General features: G+C 40.6%; 1 protein-coding gene across 2 annotated transcripts in view; it reads right to left on the bottom strand.

Moving 5' to 3' along the window:
* SOX5 (SRY-box 5) overlaps positions 1 to 23,236 on the bottom strand; it is a 640,352-nt gene that overhangs the window by 452,014 nt on the left and 165,102 nt on the right. For both annotated transcript variants that reach the window (XM_027905265.1, XM_027905273.1), the window contains exon 3: positions 198 to 255. The gene's annotated coding sequence lies outside the window, so the exon portion shown is untranslated. The remainder of the gene's footprint in view (positions 1 to 197; positions 256 to 23,236) is intronic.

Here is a 23,236-nt window from a genome sequence, read left to right as displayed (position 1 = left end):
TGTCACAGGTGAGGAACCAGAAAAGCAAAGCATTTGCTTGCAGTTGCCCCAAAAGGCTGTGAAGGTACAAGGAACTCAACTTGACTGTGCCAGGTCTTGGGCCAGCCTCGTCCCCCAGAGCTGAACCAACTCGCTGCCAATTCACATCAGCACCTCCAGAAATGCCTTCCTGGCAAGTAAGAAAACACACCTCTTACCTGCCAAGTCTCCCAGCTTCAATTCTCAACTCCTTTTTCTTTTCTTCTGCTTCCAACACTAAAGGCAGCAAGGGGAAAGAAAAGAAAGGAAAAATAAAAGTCAAAGGAAGAGCCCCAACTATCTCATTCAGAAGCTTTGTCATCTTCACTACAACTCTCCTGAGGGAAAATCTCAAGGAAATAAGTGGGGTTTCTCCATTGATTTTTTTACAGAACTCAGGTCAAGCTCATAGCAAAAGCCTCCCTAAAGTATGAGATGCTGAACCTGAGATCAAGACCTGTGGCAGAGTGAGGGGGTTCCCATTCAAAAAAAACCCTAAACTGAGAGCAGCAATTTGTATTAAGGAAAATACGGGGATAAGCACGGTGCTTATTCACAAAACTGTAGGAATACATGTAACTTTAATAAACTAGAAGCCTCTACTCGGATAAGCACAAACTCACACAGGAACTTTCAGGATCTGCAGAGGGGAAAAAAGGACAGAGGGGCAAGTAGGAAACTGAACCACAGTCAGCTGAAATCAATAGTGAGGCTGACAGCCATTTCAGTGGACTTTGGAACATACCCAACGTGGCAGAGGAATAAAAAAGATGCAGCAGGAACAGGGAGAATAAATTAGTATTATTAGTATACTAGAGCAGATTAGTAACTTTAATAAATATTATTAGTAGCACAACTTAAGAATAGCTGGGGAACTGCAAGAGGAAGGACAGATTCTGCTCTTACGGCTCATAAATGCTGGCTTCCTCCATCCAAATCAATGAAGTAGTTTTAGATTTACATCAGTGTAACTAAGAACAAAATCAAATTAAGGAGCACAGAGTAACTGGAGAAAAACCAAGCATTATTGAGCGTTCCAACACTGGGAGGCACTCAGATACTATAGTGCTGAAGGCCACATTAGTAGATTGATTAAATGTTTGATCCATCAGTAGGAGATTTATCCAATATGAGGAGAAAACAGAGCTCTGACACTAGATTACTAATCAGCTATTATTTATAATTTCTGCGTGCTATAAACATACAAAGGAAATGCTTTACAGAATTTGCAGTAATAATAATTCCCATTTATTTCCCACTCTTGAGATTAGTTCTAACAGATTCCTTCAACATTTTAAAGGTGTTTTGTAAAAGCATTTTGAAAAAGGTTTTCATAATAAAATCCCAGGACTTTCATGTGTTTATTTAGATTCTCTCTCCTTTTGGTCTTACAGATTGATACCAAACACTACAAAAACTAAATCCAGAGCCATTTATGCTTTTTTTTCCCTTTTTTTGCATGCACTATTTTTCTTGGAGAAACAACAGTCTTTCTCTACGCTTCATTGCCAGGCTCATCGTGAGGTTTGTATGTGACAGTGTGAAAGTCGCAGTTTCTTTTCAACAGTTTCATGCTCCCACAAACACAGACTAGTTTCTTTTAGACACCTACTTTCACTAATGCATTGCCATTCCTTATGTCATGTACACTCTCTGCCTCTGTTCTAAACCCACAAACCTTAAAAGAAAATTAAAGCTCCGACTTGAGTTAACCTTTCTTACATTTTCTTGTTTCCCTCTAAAAAAATCACTGCAAGTATGACATTTTACCTAAGTCCTTACCACTGGGATTTCAAATGACTGGAACATACCTTGTTTTATTACACATATTGCATATTACACACAAAGAATTATTGCAGCCAGCCTGCCTTTAATTTCCATGTTTAGTCCATAAAGTCCACCCATTTTTAATGATACCAAAAAACAAAGCCAGTCTTATTTTTGTGACATCTCTGTCACCCACGTACACACACATTTTTTCCACTTTTGAGTAGATGGCCTAAAGGCATAGAAAAGGCTATTACTAGTAACCTGGGGAAATCTATTTAATCTCAAATTGTAGAGATTTATGTTTAAATAAGTGAAACAAGGTTCTATCTAGTTCCTGCTCCCACAGGTAGACCTTGATTAGTAATTACGAGTTCAGTCCTTAAATTTCAACTAATAATGAGACCATTAAAAAAAAAAAGGCAGATATGAAGTTCTTTTATTTTAAGGAATGTCTTCTAAAAAATTGAAGTCTCTTTAAGAGGAAATATTCATTTCCTTTCAGATAAGATGATGTCCTTGGCTGGATTGTTGTCCAATAGGATCTATCCAGACTTTTCAAAATATAACACAAGTTTAACCAGAACAAAAGGAAGTTTTCCTACGAAGCTGTGGAACAGTAGGCAGAAAGCTTCACCTTCCCATAGGTAAGGTGAATTTGTGTTTATGTGCATTTATAACAGGGTTGTGTCAAGCATAGCATGACACTCAAGACACTGCCCAACTTGGTGTTCTTGTACCAGTTTGTGCATGAGTGAAAAGACTTGAATCCTATTCCAAGGTCTAATGATCAAAAGTACCATTATATTATTATTATTAGTGAACCTATTCTTAAATTCAGTTTCAGAAAGAAACAACATTTTCACAGCACTCCCCTAGGAGCTGCATGTGTTTTTGATTCCCAGTGCTTGGTTGTAAAGGGATAAGAGAGGTATGATCCAAAACACTGTTTAAAGCAATTTCAGGAAGTCCACCTGGACATTTATTTGAGCATGTTTGCTCGACTTTATCAAAGATCAGGCTCTCAGCTGTATTACAACAAATTTATTGGAGATTGCAGATTAGTAAATAGGCCACTGGTACATGCAGGATCAAAAATTAGAGCTCAGTGTCTTGGGTGTAGCCATGTTAGTACTTGAGAGTTATCATCTGCTGCATGGAGGAAATGGAGCAGAAAGTTTGTCTGTAGATCACCATTTCCTCTGCTTCCATCTCCCAAAAATAAACAATTTAAAGACATTATGAAAGCTTTACAGTAAGGACCCATGCAAAACTTTTGCCACAAAATGTAAAAATCCCTCATGCTTCATTACAAATCTGAAAAACAAGACAGTATCTGCAAACAAGTTTCACACAATGATGATGAGTGTTAAAACAGAAACTAAAGAAAAGCTCTGAGACTGAGAAAGAACTATGGTTTTAAGACTGAATTATTTGAAGTACAGTGTTTTCATACATTGTGGCCAAAAGGCAGGGAAAAGTAATATTTTCACAAACTGGAAACCTAAATTTATTTTTAATAGCAACATATCTTTATCTTCATGTGTCAATAGTTGAAAACCTTCCTAATTCAAGAGGATTTCAGCGCGTCCTGGATATTTATCAGACTTAGGCAGGAATTTATTACACATTAGAAAAGAAATAACACAAAGCAAGTCACTTATATTACCCATCCACAAAAATAGCATCTGTCTTCCTGGCTCTATTTTTTGAGATCAGCAAGAATTTACTCTGAAAGTAGTCCTATCCCTTCTGCGATTCCCCTTCCAAATAATTCTGCAATTCTTGTTTTTATGTTGTTCAAGCCCTCTACAAGGCAGGGCCTGTCTTCCTGCAGCTTGCCCGTGAAGTGCCAGCTGCAGGAGGTTTCCCAGTTCCCACATGTGGTTTCAGAGTAGTCTTCTCTAAGATGCCACAGTAGAAGACATTACTTAACATCCCTCAAGCTTTCACCTTTTCTTCAGTATTGACAATATGCATTTAAAGAGAGAAAGCAAAAAGCTAGACACTTGGAATCACAGAATCATTTCGGTTGGAAAAGGCCTGTTCCAGTGCCTGACAACACTTTTGGTGAAGAAATTCGAACTTGAACTTACACAAGCCTGGAAGAGCAGCTCGAAAGGCATAAACCACTCTGCTCATCTCAGTGAGGTGTTAACACAGAAAATCACAAAATTACTTCAACAGTATGCAGGAAAAGAACTGGTTATACAAAGCATTATATGACATCCCAATCTGATGTTGTAGGCACGTGGCATTTGAAAGATAACCTGTTTAGCCTCCTCCCATATAACAAGGAACCAGCCTCATAGAGCATAACACTACAACAACCCCCCAAACAAGAGAGGGATTAATTCAAGTAGCTCAACAGACTTCAAAAATAACACTCCACCTAAGAAACTGGAATGAGTGAAGCTCCAGAAGGCCATTTACACTCTTTTCTACTCTCCTCTGCTCTCACTACAATACTCATACAGAAAATTTCTTAAATCAGATATGGCAGAATGACTAATAATCTATTTGCACTCTGGGTGAGCTTGGCTAATGAATTCAAATGAGAGCAGAAGCAAGCCACAGACCGCCAGATTTTTAATATCCTCATATTTCCTACTAATGCTGTAATTGTAATTAATGTTTACTTTGTTGTGTATTTTATTGTTGAGTCTTTAAAGTCCTCTGGGATCCCTTTGGGATATACAGCACTATATAAATGTAAGTTGTTATTATCAAATAACAATCACTGGCCATTTAAATTATACAATAGCTACCTGATTATACTTAACCAAGTTTAAGCTCTAATAAAAAATGATTATATATAATCTAAATTAAAGATATTTTTCCCCAGTTCAAAGAAACCAAAGTTCTTCACATTGAATAAGCAAATGCCCCACAACACCTGGAGTGTGATCCTGCAGTATTGAAATCAGTTAGGACTTCTCTTGGTGCTTTCAATGGAGATGTGATAAGATCTTGCCAGAGTTAAATACCTTGACAATCCTATCCTTTCTGAAGAAGGAAAATTTAAGATTTATTTTGTTTGCCCCAATCATTTGAGAGAGCATTTATCTGTGCATCTAGCACTGATCCTGGAGCATCTGCAAGAGTCATTTTGGCTGTACCAACAGTTACACATACACTGTAAGTCTCAGGTGTTATTTTAACGTAGCACAGACATCTCAGAGCTTACACTAAAGCAGGTAACTCAGTTGGTCCTGTCAATTGGATGCAGTGTGGGATATGAAGGAGGCAACTGACCTTTCCTCTCTGTGGTCAGAAGTTCTGGCCTCCTCTTCTATGGTACATCCACAGGGACACAGCCTCCAGAATATTTACCCTTGGTCTTGTGAATGAAAAAGTCCACACAGCCGTTAAAGACATTTTAGGATGCTGTAGATTCTGGAAGTGATGTTGTCATGAGTTACTTCAAAACACCCAAAATCATGCAATTAGCAAGAATGTACGATAACATTTTATACACAAACTCCTGCAGAAGATTATTTACTTGACTGAACTGTTTAGAAATCACATCTCCAAGCTTCAAATCCATGGGGGAAAGAACTGATTTAGCTGAAAGTCCAACTTACAAAAACATGACTCTGGGACTTAGAGAGAAACCTTGCTTTTGTTCTCTCCTAATAAATACCATGGGATTGGGGGGAGGGTGGGGTGCGAGTGGAGACATGTCTTTCCTGGCTGACCTCTGCCAAGTCATTTCCCTTGCTTCAGGTTTCTCATCTGTGGAATGAGGGTAATGGCATTAACCTCATTGCTGATGAATAGCATTGTAGACGGGTCTACATTATATTTCAATGATAATAGATCATCTTGTGGACCTTTTAGCATCAATAAAAAAAATGAATTCCAGAGTCAATGACCTGTTGGCAAGCGATGACTAACCCAACTTAAACTCAACTACAGAGGTTAAGAACACAGTCTGCCCAGGATCCCTCCAGCTGGGATGGACAGACTGCCCTACAAGTCGTAAAACCTTAATGGGGGCTGAAACACTTTTGCTGAAAAGCATGTCTCTGTGCTGGCTACAAAGACAGGCTCATTTGACAATGTTCAAAATCTAGTGAACTCAGAAAAGTGCCTACCAATAGTTAGGATAGACCTGGAGCCATAACCTTCATTTTAGTAAGTTCTGTATTCCTCTGAACTACTTAAAAAAAAAAATATATATATATATAAAAAATCTAAGGCTTGATCTGAATTTCCCTTCTTTTCTTGCTTCCTCCCTACAGCATATTTTTTTTAAATTGACAAGTTAGGAAGTTGATTTTTAAGTGAAAAATTTATTAAAAAACTCTACCTTCAGAAAATAATTTAAATTTCCCCCACCAGAAGTACAAATATTTTGTCACTAAGCTGATTTAAAAAAAAAAAAAATTGTCCAATTTTAGGGTAAAAATTGTTCATTAATTGTTCATTTTAAATTAAAATACCCAAAGTGAGAAAAAAAAATCTTCATGTCCTTGAGAACTGGACATCAGTTCTTTAAGATGGGGGCTAAGATCTCACTGGCTAAAGATCCTGCTCTCCAGCAATGCAAATAACACTGACATGCCACAGACCTTTCACATAAACTTATGACCTCGGTGGCCCTCAGCCAACTTCCACCAGCTGAGAATCTGGGACAGAAGCCCCAGCTGAAATCAGGGCTCCCTTGCAGGAAACTCTATACACACAAAGCTACAGATAGCCCTCACAACACAGTTTGTAATTTAAAAGGACAGCATAACCAAAAGATGAGAAGTAGTGATTATTATCAAAGGAAGCATAAGCATCTGTTGTAAAGTGACAAACCTGAGGAAGAGCAAGGCATGGATTTCTTGAGTTCTGAGCTCCCAACTAAGACTTACTTTCTTAAGGCCATTCCTCAAAGTCAGGATGGAAGCAAAAATTTAATAAATTAATAAAACCCAATGTGTGGAAAAATACAGCAGTCACACACCAGAACTTATATATATATTAGCTAACTGACTTTTAAAGTGTTACCCACTGATCTCTCCTGCTTGCTGGAGGCTGCTGTTGTAGAGTTCTTCAGCTGCAGAAGGTGGGGGATGATGACATCCGTGTGCATGCACAGATTTCTCCTGATGCAGAGTCCTCCATCAGCACCAAGACTGCCTGAGCTGCCAGAAAATGCTGCCTTTTGTTTGACACATGTCTCTCCACAATGTGTCAGCAGAAGAGCACAGGGTGCTACCCATCAGCTAAGCCACAACACACCCTGCCACACCAGTCAGTTAGGAGGAGCCGGAAGACTAAGTCAGGGGTGATACTTGAGGTGGAAAATCAGGATCTGGTAGGTGTGGGGAGGAGAGAAAGGTGGGGGTGGTACAAGATCCATACTGTAGTTTCACTGGAAGGACACAGCCTGTCATAAGGAATTACCATTAATTTGCACCAGCAGTACAGTTAGATTGAGACCAGCAAGCGACGATGACAAACAGCACTTGCAAGATCACATAATGAGGGGGCAAGGCTGCTTCACTGGAGCCGCTTCACTCAATTAGTGGACAAGGCTTTTAATGCTGCTATGCACAACCAAAGCAATTTTGATTACTGAGAGCTAAGTCTCCATTTAGAATGAGTCAGAAGCTGAAACGTCTTTTTTTTTTTTTCCTTTCTTTTAATATAATTTATCTACAGACTATTTGAATGGTAATAGGCCATCTGAAAGCTGGACACATTAGCCTCTGTTTGTGGCCAAGTACCACTGAAATATACTTTTTAACATAAGTTCAAATGGCATCTATTCTACCAAAACTGATAAAAAGGTAGCAAGCACAATGCCAAAAGTGAGGGCCAAATTTTGCTCTTATTCACTGTGATTTAACCGTGAAACTTTGGAAAGGGATTCTGGTAGAACAGCAAGAATTTAATGACAGTACACTTAGAGCAACAGCATGCTTTATCATCCCCTTATGCTAGGTTTACAGTTACTAATTTGATTGATTCTGTTAGCCAAAGACCAAAACTGGATTACCTCCTAAGTAGCACGTAAAATTTTCTTTGTTCATTTGTTTAACATGGATTTAGTTGATGTTTAGGAAGTGTGAGCTGATCCTAAGAAACTCACAAAACCTGAGCAAAGTCTGTTAACGTTCATTAAACTCATTCTGAGTTATTTCTGCTAGCTTAGGTCCAAACCTGAGTTTCCACTGTTGAAAGGGGAATTGTACAAGTAACTGTGGATTAAAGATACTTTTAATGAGCAAAAGAAGGTGTTGCCAGAAGTTTAGATCCTGTGAATAAGATGCTGCTGCCAAACCCTCCTTACTATTGTGCCTTAGGGATTCAAGTCTTCACTAAGACCAGGAGGACCTGAACTTAAACTAATGATGATTTGGGACGAGTATCTGCATGCCCACCATATCCTAATATCTACCCTAAGCAGGGATACATCAGGGTCTCACTATCAGTCTTTTCTACTGAAGCTCTGCACAGGCACTTACATATTCCCTGGAATAAGGAGTGGACCCCAGTTACCTGCTTTCACATGGAATGGCCTGCTCACACACCTGAAGAATTGTTTTATTTCTCCCTCCAAGAACACATGATTGTATGTGTAGACGGACTAAGAATGGAATGTGAGACGAGGAAAAATTTCATCCAAGACCTTTCTTCAATTTAGGAAGAATGAGGATAAGAACATAGATCTCCTATGTGGCTGTGAGCATCACAGTCCTCATCACTAGGCTGTACAGTTAATGAGCCTCCTTGGAAATCCCAAGAAATCAAAATACTTTGTCTCATATGTATTGAAATGAATCATTTAGACGTTCAGAATTTTATTTTCATCTTTATTTTGGCTGAAATTACTTATCAGATTTGACCCAAATTTCTGAAGAAATTCTGCTGCTTAGAAACCGAAATTTTGGATGCATAAATATGTTTCTGTGGTAAAAAAACTCTACCCAAATATGCAAGATTTCAGTACTTCATCAGGATTTCTTACAAGTGGGTGGAGGGGACACGGGGCGGGGGGAGAGGGGGGTGGTGTGCTGCAATTGAAAGGGATTCCTCATAAAAGATTCGAGAGAGATTGTTTATCACCCACACTTCTCTCTACATCTGATCTAGCACAAAGCTGGATTTTTCCACTGGCCTCTGAAGTCCCGGCAGTGCCCAGTTACTGTGGCAGGGTACCCAACCCAACCGAGCAAACGTCTGATGCATTAAGGACACAGAGTGGATACAGGCTTTGCCTAAAGCACAGAACCAGGAACGTTTTACACTGCTTCATTTCTCAGCTCCAGTACAGCTATGTATGTATAATTTATTTAAGATTTGACTCGGCAGGGTAGCTGCATGCAATCAGCATATTGTTTTTGTGAAGGTTCCCCCCTATTGCCCCTTAGACAGATTTTAACTGTCAGTATATTGGCCTTTTGAATTTTTGTTTTCATAATACCATAAGCTATTTGAACATACATTATTATATACTAATCATTGCTTGTCCAATTTTTTTTTTTTTTTTGAGTCTTACAGGCGACAGCAGAGAACAAGAAATGCAATTCAGTTAGGACTTCAAAGCAATGTTTCGTTATCATCCAAACCGGGGCTCTTTTATGCCTCTCTCACTATTTGGGTTTAAAAGTGAAAGGAAACCAGTCCCTTAAATTTGTTCTTTCAAATTTCCACCCACCTCCTCCCACTCTCAAAGGAGGGGCTTTATGATAATAGATAGGCTGATCTTGAGATCAATCACAGATAGAGATATATTTACTGTCCTCAGATAGTCATAGTATTGCTTACATTCACATGAATTAAAGATTGCCTAAATCCTGCCTCTGAACATTTCCAAACTTTAAAAAGATAGAGATCTATATTTAAATTTCATATCCATCTCGTATCTCTATAGCGGGATGAAGAAAAATACCCAATTCAATCACACCTGAACTCCATAAAAACTGGATCTTTCAAGATTTGCTATCATCCTGTGGACTTGTGTATGGAACAAACCAGCCCTGAAAAACTAATACAGAACAGCTTCACTCCACACTCATCCTTATTCCTTTTCAGGAGTGCCTTTGTATGGTTTGGCTTGGCTTTTGAAGTGGATTAAGCTAAACTCCATATGGCATTTTTAGTGGTGAAGCAAAGTGCCACAACAGGAACTAGTGCAGAACAATATTCAATGCACAGCCAAGCCTGTCCAAAAATGACCTAATACAGGGCAAGTCTGAATAATATGCTCGGGTACATCAAGATGCTGGGTGCTTGATGAGAAAATTATAGTGAAAAATTCTGTAGTTTACTTGTGCGAGAGGTCGTATTGCTGTAGACATTCAGAATGGTTCCTTTATAAATTAAAATCCACAAACTGGCCACATTCCATATTTCTAAACTTGAATCCCAGATTTGAAAACTCCTGCTACAGGTGCAGTGGGGACAGCATCACAGCCAGGACAAGCAGGAATGGCATGATAGACTCCCACTTTTCATTTAATGACTCTCCAACTATTACTAGCAGTCCTGGTTATTACTTCTTCATCCTCTCACCTTTCCTCCCTTTCTTTTTGACCAAAGAGTCCAGTCTGGACACAAGACAGCTTTTGCTAAACTCCACTTAGTTCCACGAAAAGAAAAATAAAATAAACTCCTCCAAACATAATTTTAAAAAGGAAATCAACAAAACTTTTGACATTTAACTACAAACCTACCATAAAAAAAGCAAAACTGTTTTAAAGTTTCACACAATAGGAAAATTCATTTGGGTGGAGCAATTGGTAGTGGAGCAGAGAACAAGAAACTGAAAAGGTTAAGGTTTTCCTGTATGAAAATGGTAACTCAAACACACACTCAGGGGGACAGTTATACATATGTTTTTGAACTAAAACTCTAACCTGGCATGATTAATTTTGGCCTTCGTTTTGTCAAAATATTGAAGTCCATATGGCACAAAGCAAATAATTTTACATTTTTATTTTAAACCCCTGTGTTTTTCTTGTCTATTCCCTTCTCTTCCACCACACACACACTGGCAGCCGCTACCAATACGCCAAATGCCAAATCAACCCTGCAAGCTGGCTGGCACAAGCACTCTACAATACTGGCACACGCTTCCTTTTGCAGGGGGATTCTCTCTGAAACCCCGTGGCACATCCAAGCATCCCTGCCTAGCAGCTGAGGACCCTGTCTACCCCAGTCACGTCAGCAACAGGGCGCCTTGACTGTGAACGTGCTGCCCATTTCATTAGGCCTAAATCAAATAAAGCGGCTACACTTCGCATCAGTGCATCCACTCCCCCTCCCACCACGCAGAATCAGGCAGTGCTTTAAAATATCTTTGTATCCGGCAACGGGAGAGGTATTGCTGCTGCGGGAAGAGAGGATGCAAATCCCTGCAATTTAAGAAGAACAAGAAGAAAAAAAGACATCACTCCGGCAGGCCAAGCAAAATCCTGCATCTACAATGGGCTGCGTGGGACATGGATGAGTGGAGCAAAAGGATGTCACTCCTTCACCTCTTGTCCATGAAGCCTTCAGCTAGCTAGAAGGAAATCAGGAACACTGAAGGCTCTGCTGACCCTGTCAAGACTGAAACTAGTATTTGAGGCTCAAACGTTAAATCATGCCCTTTGATGCCCTTCCTGTTTTTTACTTTCCTCTGTGCATGTTGCTGTAAGACGTGGCATTATTTATGCATGCAGATGCATAATTTTTAAAGATTTTAGTTGATATTCATTCAGAATTTAAGACAGCGGATTCTTTAAATAAGCAGACAATACATACTGTGTTTAGACAAAGACCAAGACCAAGCACTGGACAGTCAAGCACACTGTACTGAACCAAAGGTGCTTATACTTTCTAGTTCATTTTCTATACTTGCACGTTCATGGCCAGGGATGAATCCCACCTCCATGAGGGATAAGTGTCCTTTCCAGCTACAGGAACTGGGTTCACAGTCTTCCAGACAGCCCTGGTGAAGGGATCAAAATAACACTCCTTTTTCACTCAGACCAGAAAATGGTGAATCCTTCATCTGCAAGAGCCTGTTTTGAGGGAGGTCTGGAACATTTCTAAGAGGGACCCATTTCTCAGGCTACGCTGTGTTGCAGTGCACAGGCTAGAGGGTCCTCCAGGGAAACGCTCTGCAGCCACAGTTGTTCACAGGTCCTCCCATCAGCCCAACACCTGCAGTCTGAGAGCAACCCCACACCTTTCTCTTCCTTTGAGATCTGCTGAGGAGCCCAGAGAACCAGGTGAGGGTACCAGCAGCAGCCTGCCATGCTGAGGATACAGCCTGCACAGTGTCATCCTACCTGGAGCTTCCAAAGCGCCAGAGGCTCCCTGCCAGGATACTCCTCCTTGCCACAGCTCTGCTGGGAGCTGATGGAGGAACAGGTAAGCAAGAGCTCATGGTTTGATTTCTCCCTGCCACAGCATTACACAGTCAATCGAGATTACTCGATCGCAAAGCTAAAAACTTTCCTCTGTAATAACCTCATGGAGAGAGGGAGAAACTTTGGTCTCTTGTAGCCACACACAGGACAGCCACAAGACACTGGGCTGTCTGCCTCTTTCCACATTACCAAGTTTCTGTTGGAGCACCAACTCTCCCTAACAAATGTAACTTTAACAACAGTAAAACAACCTAATAGCTTCTCATGCCAGGGGGCTAATGTGGTGGGCCATTTAACGCTGCACTAAATAGCCCTGGTTTGGTTCTCATTGCCAAGTGCTGAACTGAGAATTGCAACTACAGGAGCAGTTCCTAATTCGTTAGTTAAAGGGGGTCATTGCTCATAGGGTGGGGAAGAGGAAAGAAGGGGGGAAATATCAGACAACTCTAAACATTCAAAGTCGACAGAAGGTTGCACTCCTGAGAGATGGAGTATTTAGCTGAAAGCCTGACAAAACTCTGCAGCTGGGAGGCCTGTGGTGGTTTTACTCCACACTAAAAAACTTGCCATAAGATACTTGTAACCTGTATAATAGGCTTGGTGGGAATGGGGAAGCTGGGAATGAAAGGAAGGTGAAAACATCGTGCTAATAACACTGCGGTTTCGTTTCAACTGGCCCTCAAAACCATACACCATGCAGGCTGCCAGCACAGCAAAGCAGCAGCAAGACAAATAAACTGCTTTCTCATCTACTCTTCTTCAAAAAAAACACCAACCCCCAAAACAGATCTGACTGCAGAGGACATCACTTAAAAAATAAAAATGATACAACAGAACAAGCCCAAATTTACAGGGCACCTCTGCAAAGGGAGAGCTTTATTTCTGAATGTTAGAACCCTAAAACAACCGTTTTCTCTAATTTCTGCCATCACTCAGATTGGCCTTGAATTACCTCCTGATAGGCCTCCCATGTGCTTGCAGATGAGAGAGTGTAATGGGGATCTGTTAATTAACTAGAAGCAAAGTTGCACGGTGGGGATCAAACACTGGATGCGTCCTAAAACTCCCACAGAGAAGATGAAATGCAGCGCAAACTTTAAAGACTTCCCGTCATTAGCCAAGACCTTGGCTGCTCCTGGCCCAGACCCCTCCTGTTTCAGAGAACAATGAGGACAATGATGGCAGAAATGAAATAGTGCAGCAAGGAACAAAGGAATTAGCTATTTACCCACAGAGAGAGAAAGGAAAAGAGGGGCAGGGGGGAAGGGGGAAGGGAACTTGCTTTTTTCCTAGGGTTTCTGTCTACTTTTAATTAATTTACGGCTGCCAGGGACTTGCACACAGAGCACGCCCAGGAGCATTGTGTTAGAGTGCAGTGTTAATACATGTAACATCTACTGTTTACTCCCAAGCAGGAAGGAGAAGGAGCTGGGGCAGAGGGGCAGTGGGGAAGGAGGAGAGGAGATCTTCCCTCTTCAAAGGCACTTGAAAGAGACAGGCAGAGATGAGCAAAAGGTTAGGCTGAAATCCCTTAAAAGAGCTCCAGGTAGGGTAGATCAGGAGAAGGGAAGGCGCTAGGACAGGGACACCCAGGTGAGGTGACAGCAAGCGCTGCAGCAACCAAAGGGCCAGGTTTAATGGGCTTCCTCCAGTGCCCCCAGATTGAGGAGATCTCAGGGTGGAGACCCACAGCCAAACAGCGTTCTGCAGACATACCCAGCCTCACTTCACCATGTTCCCAAAGTACTCGCTCTGAGCTAGTTAACAAGGTTAACTGGGCCATGCAGAGCGCTACACCAGTAGGCAGCTTCTTCAGCAGTTCCACAGATAAATACTGCCCCAGACTTCACCAAGCTGAAAATCCAGCTATGCCTAAACTGTGACTATCCCTCAGACATGAGAGCATAGCACAAGACTGGGACCTTACCATAAAGGCAACTGGATGCAATAAAGGATACACTAAAACACCCAAGCTGGCATTGTAAGCCTGAGTGACTGACTTGAGCACCAAATGATAATTTCTTTCACTTTGCTTTGCATCTAAAAAAAAAAAAAAAAAAAAAAAAAAAAAGGTAAGCTCTGTCAGATGACTATTTTCATGAAGCCTAAACCCCAGGATGCAATGCATTTCCACTGAAAGCCTAGGGAACCAGGCACAGACAAGTCACACTGCGCAAGGAGAGCCCTGCATTAAGACTCTGCAGCTCCACATACAAAACCATCAGACCTAAGAGAGCAGAGTGATGGAAGTATCATGAGAAGCTGAAAGAAACAGCATAATTGTCCTGGTAGCTTCTTTGTGAACATTTGCTTGAGCTTTTGTCTCTCTTGGAAAACAAGCAGAAGAAACAGAGGCTCCACTGAAAAAATAAAAGTCTGCAGCTGATCAGATTTATTCTTGGCCTAAACAATGGCCTTAGGCAGCAATGGTTTCAGTCTGTATTCTGCACATGACTGCTTTTGATGGGGAATGGGAACATGAACATGAGCCCGAGGTGAGGATGAAGCATTTAGATGATTTTCTGGTTGCTCAGAAGAATGTTGGTGGATGTGTCAGTCTTTTTCAAGGTAAGAGCAAATGATACTATTATATACATTTTAAAACTAAGAGGCATAAACACTGGGTTTCTAGGCTACCTGTTCAGAAGAATCAGCATGTGTTTTACAATTCAGCAAAAGAGACAAGACCTTCTAGGCTCACAGTTAACAAGATGAAAGCAAAAGTTAAAAAGCCCCACTGTACATCAGGCATGTTTGGCCATGCAGGAGAGAAGCACAGAAAACTTCCCTGACATTCAGTCCAGAGCACCGAGCTTGATTCACCATAGGATAAGGGCAGCAGAATATGAAGGAACATTCTTTGATACCATAACTAGCGTCTCAGCACTGTCCTACACTATCTAATTCCAGAGATGGGAAATAAAAAGTGAATGGAACTTCAGAGGATTTCATATCTATGTTGATATGTTATAAATCCAGCTTTATTTTCAAAGGGGAAAGTGATGTCTATTTTTTTTCCAAAAGCATCTCATTCCTGTGCCAGATGGTTTAGTTTCACATAACCAGCAACATTCTCCATCATTACCTACATATCACTCAACCCTAACTAAACAGAGCAACAATATTTAGGAGACTATCTCATGTTCTTTTACTCTTCTCTTCTAGCAGCTCCTGCACGTCTTTCCTCAAGGACTGCTTCTCATTATTTGGAAGACATTGCCCTCATGACTTCTCTCTACCAATGAGATTCAGATACCCACCCGGCACCCCAGGGACGAACACATCATTTGTGTCCTGGCCCTGATGAGTGCTGCATGGACATGGGCCACAAGCACTGCACCACCACTTCACACCTCCATCTTCACTGCTCTCTTTGTAGGTAATGCTGCTGTTTACATTCTGCAGTTAAGACACACTCATGGTTTGTTTTGCCTTTATGTCAGCTGGGAAAGCTTGCGGCAAAACTGGGAACTAAGCCCTCAGCTCCATATTAGGATTACTGGGGTGTCCCTATTAACTATTCATAAAACAGGTTCCTGTGCCTACATTTCCAAACTGATGCTCCTCTTCTTTAAGACTACCAGATTTGTTCATGCAGGCAGCTGATGGGTTTGTGTATGCAGGCACCATTTTCTTATTGCTGCGTTCTCTGGTGATGCTCAGTGAGACCACAAAGACCAAGGCAATCGTAGGGATTGAACACTTGGCACAGCAATGAGGAGGTCACTTTGGGTCAGAGTTGAAGCATAATAAAGAAGGCAGTTGGTGGTAAAACAGCTTACAACTGTTGTATTTTGGGGGAAAGCAGACATCACCCATTTCAAGAGTGAGTGCCACCACCACTCGCTGCCTGATGTAGAACCAAACCTCAATTATCTTGTTTATTCAGGCAGATCTGTTTGGGCCTTTACTTTTGAAATGGAAGAAGTCTCTTCCAATGTAGTATACTAAAAAAAAGAGAGAAAAAAGTGTACTCAGTTTATGAAATTTGCTCAGATTTCAAGCAGAACACACAAGATTGTAGCTCCAAAGGGAAAACTGCTCCAACACGGCACAAATACATGAGACTAATCCTTACAAGTAGGTTTAAAGTGCAAAGTAACAGAGTCCAGGTTGCAAATTCTTTGCTTGTATGCACCTCTGACAGCGCATTAGAATAAGTGATTTTTAAAAATCTCTTTTATTAATTCATTTGGCTTATATCACTGAGAGGAAATCATCCCATCACAAAATCTGCCAAAAGGTTCAGTTATTATTAGCCTCTAAGATGCAAGCTAATTGCTTTCTGTGTTTTTCACCAAAACCAGCTGAGATCCTGAGGTTCACTAAAAGGATACTGCACATGCTCAGAAATTTGCCTGTCCTGAAGATTTTTAATTACATATTTGACATTAGTCTTCCCCTGTATAAAATATAGGGCTGGCATCTTGCAGAGACTTCAGCAAGCCTGTAACTCTACACATCAGTGTTCATGCTGAAGTTAGAGGGACTGTTCAGATGCATAAACTAACATATGAACTAGCCAAACCTTTGCAGAATCAAACTGTACCACAGTGAACACTGTAGACCTTGTCACAATTGCCTGAAATGAAATACTTTGTTTAAAGGAAATGCATTTAAAAAAAGAAGTTTTATGGAGAGATCACTGAGGGTCTCTTCTCTAAAAAAATTATCAAAACAGATATCCAAAGACTGTAGTACTGCTTAATCACTTTACCTTTATATATCTCCTCCTTCTCTGAAGTTAGTTCAAGGATAAATATAGTCCAAAAAAGCCAAGTGACTTGACTTCTATACTCCAGTAACTCTCTGCTGCCATTGTGATTTTTTTGAGACAACAGCATCCTCAGACAGTCCATTCTAAAACAGGTGCTCAATGATCCAGTTTACTCTGGAAGCAGAAGGGAGAAGAGGCTTGATGCTTGGTAAAGGGCTAAAGTTCAGCAAGGTGACTCGGTTCAGAGCATGGTCAAACAGGCACCAGAGCAGGCTCAAGTAAGAGGCACAGCTCTACTTGGCAGCTATTTCTCTTTTACCCCAAGGAAGACAAATGTGAATAGATTAATCCTGATCAATTCTTTTTACTCTGCTAGTTTGTCTTTTACAAGACTTATTGATAAAGAGTTGATATTAGCTATATAAGTCAACAGTACTACAACAAAAAAAGAGAACAGTGGCTCAGTTTGCTTTTCCAAAAAAAACAAAGTCTAGCACTCCTATTCTTAAGGGCATGATCCTTAGTCCAATGAAATCCTGCAGGAAGCTGAGGACTCTGCCTTGTGCCTCGGCACACAGAAACCAGGCTACACATTTGCTCGCACAACATACTCTTGGGTCTGCCACTCATTTCTCTGTAAATGGAAGCAATCAGACCTTATAAAATTACTAGTATAGAGATTTCTTCCCATCTATAACAGGAAAAATCACTAGGATGCAAGTCTTACCAATGCTACTCTCAGTTTCCAAGTTATTTATTCCAGCCACAGCAGTTCACCCAAACCTAAGGAGCACCTTTTGCTGGCTGGTTCAGAAGATGGCCCCTCCTTCCATTTGGTACCTTTAGCCAAAGCAACACCATAAAGGTACCACCAGTAGCAGAATGGTGTGCTTTGTTTTCCCACGGCATAGGGCAATGACAAGCCTGAGCTTCCGTCCAAGTTTTTATATAGAATCATGTAATGACTTGGGTTGGAAGGGACCTGAAAAATCATCTCGTTCCATCCCCCGTTATGGGCAGGGATGACACCCACCAGGCTGGGTTGCTCAAAGGACCATCCAGCCTGCCTGCGAACACTGCCAGGGCTGGGGCATCCCCAGGTTGATATGACCAATATCAACCTCTTACGTTTCAAAGAGTTGGATGAGAAACTTGCAAGAATGCTTGAAAGTAATAATTTCATTAGAGGTGAGCAAACGCCATTGGCAAGTGAGAAAGGTCCACATTTCAGGCTGACATATGATTTCACCTCCCTTTCTCTCCCCACAAAAGCTTTCAAACCAGTGTGTTGCCATGCAAAGTTTTTGTTTTGACAAATACACAAATTTTTTTAAAAACAAAAATATGTGTTTTCTGACTACTTGACAGTAATGCTTATAAAACATTGCCATACTTTTGCTTGAGCTACATGTGGGCCTAGAACTAAATATAGTCTTCAGTTTTCAGAGTTGTCAGTGCCCACCACCTTACCCTCTCTTAAATGCGGAGGTGAACATACACTTAAGCATTGTGAGCCAGCTGATCTATGATGTATGTGTGTTTCATGTATGGGGGTATATATAACAGAGTACTGAATAACTCCAGTGACTTGTTCAGGAGCCTAATCTTAGCCTGAGTCTGAGTTTTTATAGGGCTGTTGAGAAAAAGAGAAGAAAACAAAAAATCCGCAACAAAAAAGAAAAAAACCAAACCAAAACCACCACTTACAAGCACAGGGAGAGGCTATTAAAGGCAGAGGTCTCTCATATAAGCACAACATGTGATTGGATAATATTGTCTGGATTAGCAGCTTTATAACCCAGCCAAGCCTCAGGGCTACAATTATCTGGTTGCATTAAACTGAAATCACCTGCAAAACCTCGCAGTGAATGAGCCCTTGGAAGTGTCTAATCTGCTGGTTTGCACTTGCAAGCAAAAGCAAACTTTAGCAATGGTGAAGAGATGAACAAACATCACACTGCTAGATTTTCCAACCAGTAGTCCTAATTTTGCTTCAAAAGGAAAGTCTATCCATGCTTTTGGCTCTTCTTTCAAATACTTTCCAAATACAACATCATAATAAGCAAAGAATAAGAAGATAAAAAAGTCACAGCTACTACCAATTTGCACCTTAATAAAACTTTTCATTTCCTTAGTTTTGAGGCAGAAACTTAGCAAGGTCTGTTCTAAGGCTGTAGGAAGGACCAGATTAGACGCACACTCCTCTGATTCCTGTCGGCCCCATCTCTGTTAATAGTTTGGAGGTTCTCAAATCACATTGTGTTTTGAAGAGAAACCTTCCAAAAATAGTTTACCCCTTTGTGCTTCCATCACTTTCTCCTAGGCCTTGACCAAGTGCCATAGGAACAGTTATTCCACAAGCATTTATCCATCTAGTACCTGATGTTTTTGCTCCACAAAACCCCTACAGCCTTCCGGTCTATCAACCAACCAACCCACAAATGAATGGTTGGTTTGAACTCTGACCTGCTCTCACTTCAGGCATTCACTGCTGCCTGTCTACAGTTCCCTCTGGTTATATAGATGGACATGATGAGCTCATACCACCAGCTGTTGTTTATTGAGGTTTACCAGGAATTTTACTGGAGAAAAACTATGAGTTGATGGATGGAATTATAAACCAGGTTACACAGATAAGTAGGAAACCATAGATAAGAAACTCAAATTGTGTGGTCCTGAAAGTTGCCTAAAAGATTGAGGTCACTCTGTCCTAGAAATGGCAATCACCTGGGGCATGTAAGGAGAGTGCTATATTTTAGGAAAGCATATGGGCAGTGAGCTACCTCTCAGCCTTCTGGAAATCTATGAGCAAAAGACACTTCTTAAAAGAAAATTATGTAAAATCATCAATAAAGTCACATGGATAGACAACTATACTCATGTTGTAAGATGAGTGTAGTTGCCCACACTCGTGAAAGTGGTGTGGTTTTATTACATATCACAAAAGGTCTGCTAAAAAGCCAGTAAAAATTCCATTATCACAAAGAAAATGACATTTGAAGGACTACTTAAGTACTACTGTGTGGGAATTAATGGTACTATTTTACTGGTGATCTCTGCAAATTTTCAACTCCTCCAAGCTGAAATACGCAAGTGGGAAAAAAACTTCTAAATTAATTTCCAGGTACAGTTTAAGACAGTCTGAAAGATGTTCTTTAGAATCTAACAGTGAAATCTGAAATAGCTTTAACCGAACTAATTGATTTTGGATTTTCTCCATGTTGAAAGCTATTTTGTGATATAATGTTGTGGAGAAATGTTTAACGTTGATATGACTGGTAAATGCTGCTATACTTTTCTACTAGCACCATTTTTTGTTGAAAATTAATTTCTTGCCTAAAAGGGATTAAAATAATTTCCCTTTAAAGGAGGCTTCACTAGATTGCTGCTCTATCTACGCTGCACCATCCAGTTGTGTATTTATGCCATGACTTGCAAAAGCTTTTCAAGGCACTACTAAATGTGCTTTGAACAGATGGGGAAAGGTAATACATGCCATTTTGTCAGCACAGACACACGCTGATTCTGACGCAAAAAGTGACATAGTAGTATATTGATTTCACATATATTTCCATATGCTTAAATAGCTTTAGCCTGTATGATACTGAAGCATTTATTTTAAGACAACACCACCATTTAAACTTCATTTTTTCCATTTATCTTGCTATTATCAGAATCCATATTTCCTTCCAAATGTAGCCACTTGGGTATGCAGAAGTGGAAAAAAAATATAAAAATCAATCAACTGTCATACAGTGTATTGACAAAACAGGTAATTCCCAAAATGTACGAGGCTTCAAGAACACAGGCCGTGATAGCTGCCTAGATGATTTTCTAGCTATTTCAACCCAACTCACATCTTCCATCTTTGGTGTGCTGAGACCTCCTTTCCTCAGACTCCAGTTCTTCCTCCCCATATGAACACAGCTATTTCCTTACATTGGCCATTTGCTACCTCAGCAAGGCAGAAAAAGGAAATCTGTTGTTTATTCTCTCCTGGAAGGTTCAATGCCTGCCCACAGAAGGGGATGTCTCAAGCAAATAACAGGTGCCTGTCCCTGCAGGAAAGAGCCACGCTCCTGCTGCTGCAGCAAGTTCCATCAGAGCTAATTGTATGCATTCCCCCAACTTTACCAAAAGCAATAGTGCTGTCCTCCGCCAGACACTTGTTTGATTTTATTTCTCTGTCACAGCTCAGTACTGCTCTTTGTCCTTTGCTCTCTCTGTATTTCTGATTTGAACTTTAGGAGGAGAATAACATATCTCATCTAGACTAGAAAGAAACAGTTCAGTTTAGGTCAGGCTTAGCTAGCAAAGCCCTCAGCTCATTCTGTGAGCTCTTAGTGCAGGTGGATACAGTTGTATCTGCAGCATTATCCTCTCTTTAAAACAGAGAGAGAGGGCAAATGGGCTAAGTAGTTCTAGCTAAGTTCACCTTAACCATTACTCCCCAGCCAGCACCCTGAAGACAAAGGCAACAGAGCCATTCACAGTATGGGTTCACATTACAGCAACAAACTCCACAGGTTGGGTAAACCTGGTTAATTCTATCACTCAAGAATGCTACTACTGGATAAACAAAATTTAGCACTGGAAAGGCTTGTAACTTGGGAGCTGAGCTTTCCATTGAGAAACTGAGAATATTTTTAATAAAAGCAAAACAACTTTTTTTTCTCTCAGCTTGGGGACAGCTGAGCCATTTTGGCTGAAAAATTATTTTAATTTTTTTTTTTTAATGTCTGAGGCAAACACCCAAAATGGAAAATATCAGCCAAAGCTGAAATCATTTGGCAAAGATATGAACAGCTGAACAGAGTTTTAGAATGGAAAGCATCAAGCAATCCTCAATACAGACATAACTTCCCATACCTCCTACTGTCTCTTTCCCCACGCTCCTGCAATGGTCAGGAGTGGTGGGCTCCCCACCAGCACCAGTTTCCAGCTTAAGGGACAGGTTTCACTCCCAAAGCTCCCTTCTATATGATGCCAGTGAAGCTCACGACCAGGTAAGTCAAAGAGAAATAACTATCAATGTTTAGAAATTAGCAGCAATACCATGTCCATGGCAATAATAAAATCACAGGAAATTAATGAAGGTTATATGCTATAAATATCCATGTTAAAATGAGAGAGCTTGACAATCCAGTTTATTTCCAGATACAGGTTTTGACATGCTTTTGTCTAATAAAGGGTTTAAGAATACCTCCTAACAGGACAATTCCAAAGGCACATCAAACGCTGTGGAGAGTAAGCCAACATCCATCTGCTAAACAGCAGTGCCAAGGAGCAAGACCCATTCTGGGATTTGTGAATCTTTCTTTGAACCACTTGACCTTTGATGCTGTTGAAAAGGGGCTGCTGAGCTAAACAGACCCCAGGCATGAATCAGCACAGCAAAGCCCTCAGCACAAACTATGCAGCAACAGCAGCCAAACACAAACCCCAGGACCAGGATTCAGCCTCCTGAGTCCCACCTTTATTTGCAACTCAGATATACCTATTACAGGTTTTGGGTAAAGAATATGCTCCATTTTTACAAGTAATTGTTTTGCCTTGAGCAACTATAGCTTACAGTCACCAGAGGAGAAGATTTGCTTTGGTGAATTAAAATCATGGGGTTATTTCACTAGAAACACAAGGAAGCATAAAGCTAAAAAGATAAACAAGTAAATATTTTATCTTTTTTTTTCTCTTTTTAACTCGGGGACACAAAAGCTCTTATAAATACAAAGTAAGATGTTCATAAGTTGGAATGGTTGAGTTTTGAACAGAGGAATATTTTGAGGTGCAAGCCAAATACTCTGTGTTAGGGTAAGAGGAAATAAAAAAAAAAGTTGACCATAACCTGAGGCCTTGGCTCCCGCCAAGTGCCTGTTGTTATGAAAGCAAGGTGCTCCACACGATCTAATCATAGCACTAAACCTTGTTACAAGCCCTTTTACAGCTCCAATATCTGGGTTACATGGAAACACGCTGGAGAGCCTCCTTGTACTATGAAATAAATGTCATTCTGACTGGCATCCTCTCTTCCAGCGAGTAATTTCCCTCCGCTGATAAATCGATACAGCAAAAACAAATGAGAGTGCACAATGGGCACATTGAGGATTACATTTTTATTCATTTCAGAGCCCCTGCAGCAGAGTTTTTTTTAAACACAATAGCAGAAAATGATGCACTTGAGCTGGGGGCAGGCAGGGAGGAAAGCTCACCTTGGAGAGGAAGAGAGAAGCAAAAGAGCAAGAAAGGAAGAGAAAATGGGGAGGAAGAAAAATAACCTCAGCATTTAGAATGCAAGTCTAGATTTGCAAGACTCTGAAGTTTAGGGTCCTTTTGTATTCATTACTTAGTTTGGCTTCTTTCTAAGTTCTTGCTCTTTGTT

The sequence above is a fragment of the Empidonax traillii genome, unplaced genomic scaffold, assembly GCF_003031625.1.
Source record: "Empidonax traillii isolate 1590-97213 ecotype Southwest subspecies unplaced genomic scaffold, ASM303162v1 scaffold25:size3598162, whole genome shotgun sequence".
NCBI classification, from domain to species: Eukaryota; Metazoa; Chordata; class Aves; order Passeriformes; family Tyrannidae; genus Empidonax; species Empidonax traillii.
This window is presented reverse-complemented; position numbering and strand designations above follow the sequence as displayed.